The following is a 3523-nucleotide window of genomic DNA, read 5'->3' on the forward strand; positions in this document are numbered from 1 at the left end:
TTTTTTTTTTTTTTTACTGTAGTTGTCATTGTTGTTTAGCAGGCCCAGGCTGGGCTTGAACTCACAAGCCCTGGTGTATGTGACTAGCACAGTAACCACTGAGTTAGGAGTGCCAAGCCATGTCTCCATCTTTTTAATGATTGAATAGTATTCCGTGGTATACATACATATACCACAGCTTGTTAATCCATTCCTGGATTGGTGGGCATTTAGGTTATTTCCATATTTTGGCAATTTTAAATGCCTAGTGCAAATGTCTTTATTACAAAATGATTTTTTTTCTTCTTGAGAGATGCCCAGTAATGGGATTGTAGGATCAAATAAGGAGGTCTAATTTGAATTCTTTGAGAATTCTCCATACTTCCTTCTGAAAAGGTTGTATTTGTTTGCAGTTCCACCAGCAATGTAAAAGTGTGCCCTTTTCTCTATGTCCACAACTGTATAAAAGATTTAAATCTAAAGCATGAAACGATAAAAATCTTCAAGGAAAGTGTGAGAAAAACACGTGAAGATATTGACCTAGAAAAGTTTTTCTTTTTTTAGACAGAGTCTCACTTTGTCACCTTTGGTAGCATGCCATGACATCATAGCTCACTGCAACATCAAACTCTTGGGCTCACATGATTCTCTTGCCTCAGCCTCCTAAGTAGTTGGAACTATAGGAGCCCACCATAACACCTGGCTATTTTTACAGATGAAGTCTTGCTCTGGCTCAGTCTGGTCTTGAACCCGTGTGATCAGGCAATCTACCCACCTCGGCCTCCCAGAGTGCTGGGATTACAGGTGTGAACCACCAGGCCCATCATGGGGAATTATTTTATGAAGAAAACTTCAGTGGCAGTTGCAACAACAACAACAAAAATAAACAAATAGGACTTAATTTGAATAGATCTGTACAGCTAAGGAGACAACAACCAAACCACAAAGAAAACTTTCAGAATGGGAGAAGATTTTTATATATTATAAATAGGACAAAAACTTGATAACTAGGATCTAAAGAGAATCCAAATTAATCAACAAAAAATGAGCCAAAAATCCCATATATTACTGGGTAAGAGACATGAATAGAACTTTCTCTAAAGAAGATAAACAATGGCTAACAAACATGAAAAAATGCTCATCCTCCCTAATCATCAGAGAAACGCAAGTCAAAACCACCCTGAGAAAAATTTTGACTTACAAGTGCCACTTCAGTGCTTCAGAATGACATATAAGGCCTCAGGAAATTCTTGCAAGGTATTGTGTGTTAGCTACTACAGGATAATTGACATTGGTGACTCAGAAGAGGTGAGCATGGGAGGGAGGTAAGAGATGAAAACTTACCAGGAAGATAGGTACAATGTATAGTATTCAGGTGACAGGTATACCAGAGCTCAGACTTCACCACTGTACAATTCATCCATGTACCCCAAACCCACTTGTACCCTTAAATCTACTGAAATTAAAAATAAGGATTTCTTAGTAACAATTATCATCCTCTTAAACACAGTGTGAAACCTTAAACTCAGCTGCTCCACAAATGCTATGTTGTTTAAAGAATATCTTGTCCCTGGCCTTTCCCTTGAATAAGTAAGAGACCAGCTGGGTGTGACTTACACTTAATCTTTGACGTCAGCCATCAGACTCACCAACAAACTCTGACTATGAAAGAAGAGATGGACCTTTAAAAAAAACACACACACTAAATGCCTGTCAAAGACCCATTAACTGATGATTCTTCTGGGAGAGCTTCCTGCTTAGCATCCACTCCCTGACACTGATTAGAGGCCTGGGATCTGAAGGCAGCTCACTGATAGTTAGGAGGACACACGGCATCTGGCTGAATTCTGCTGTGAGAAATTCTTTTTTAGCAGGGCCAAAAAGAGAGATTCTGCATCTTATTTCTGTGGCTAACACACTGTTACTTTCTAATCTGGTACAAAGATATGATTAGTCAGTGAACATATTTTGTTGATAAAAGCTCCAGAAAACAATTACAATGCAAACTACTTTGTTTTGGAAACTACTGATACTGCCTGCAAGACTTGCATCTAGCACCCTAAATATTTCAGCTTTCATAAAACTCTGCATGGCCCACTTTTTGGGCATATCAGTTCATGATTATTCCTTTTTTTTTTTTTTTTAATGAAATAACCAACGGACTAATTAGGTCACTTGTAGCCTGGCTTCAGTACCGGGTCCAGGATCCCAGCTGGAAGCGAAAGCACTCAGGAGCGCAATCACCATGTCTAACACCGCCGCCTGGCTGTGGAATGATTGACATTTCAAGAGCTGAAAAAGCTTAACATTAAATGAAATGCATTGAGGCAGAGCTGACACTAGGAAATGAACATATTTGTTTTACAAATATTTGCCAGGCATTCGCTATGTGCCAGCCATTGTGCTAGGCACTGGAGATAGAAAGGTTAAAATGAAACAGCACCCGCTCACGGAAACTGCAGCCTGTGGATTCAGACGAGTATGAGATTTATAAGATAGTACGATGGATGCCACAACTGAGAGGGAAAAAAAAGAAAAAAGGTTACTAGACTCTGAAGGAGGAGCATAAGGGGAGTTATAAAGGACAACTGAGGGAGGTTCGGAGGAAGAATCATCCCTGGGCGGGAGATCACTAAGGAAGAGCAGCGTGAGGAAAGGAGCAAAAAGCTGGGAAACGCAGCAACTTCTGGGAAGTCAGAATAGTCAGAATAGGAGGCCCAAGCTCCTTGCCACGGCCCTAAAGACTTAGCGTTGAGCTGTGTCTTGGGTTTCAGCTTCCTTTAGATGTCCACTGCCCCTCAGTTGCTCAGCCTCTGTTCAGATCCTCCAACTCTTCAGCTCTTTCCTGTCTCAGTCTTTGCCCATTTGGTTCTGCCACAGTCGGATCAATCGTATTCTTTAATTCAGCTTAAATATTACTTCCTCCAAGGCACATTAAAAGGATCACATCTCTCCTATTCAGCATCATGACAACTCATAGCATCCCAATATCAGAGGGTATAATAGGTATAGCCACATATGATCACTTTTTCCTTTTTTTTCTTTTTCATTTACAGTAGTCCTCACTTACCTGCAGGGGATAACTCCCAAGCCCCCAAGCGAATACCTGAAAGTGTGGATAGCACCAAGCCCTAAATATATTTCTTGTGCAGCCATACCCATGGCAAAATTTAATCTATAAAATTAGGCACAGTAAGAGATTTTCTTAGAGTTTTATTCTCTTCCCCAGGCTGGTCTTGAACTCCTAGCCTGAAGGGATCCTCCTACCTCACCTCTCAAGCAGCTGGAGTTGTAGACACTGGCCACCACAGCCAGCACAGTAAGAGATGACTCAGAAATAATAATAAAATAGAAAATAACATGATAACTAGTGATAAGCAAGAAAAACTATAACAAGGGACTGTAATAAAATATCTTTCAAAATATCTTGTTGTATGTGATATTCTCAGATCATGCTGACCACTGGTAAGTGAACCAGCAGAAAATGAAGCCACAGATAAGAGGCTCCTACTGTACTTGACTATCAACTATCTGTTCAAAGTTC

Source organism: Otolemur garnettii, unplaced genomic scaffold (genome assembly GCF_000181295.1).
Source record: "Otolemur garnettii isolate 467f Iridium unplaced genomic scaffold, OtoGar3 scaffold00054, whole genome shotgun sequence".
In the NCBI taxonomy this organism is placed as follows: domain Eukaryota; kingdom Metazoa; phylum Chordata; class Mammalia; order Primates; family Galagidae; genus Otolemur; species Otolemur garnettii.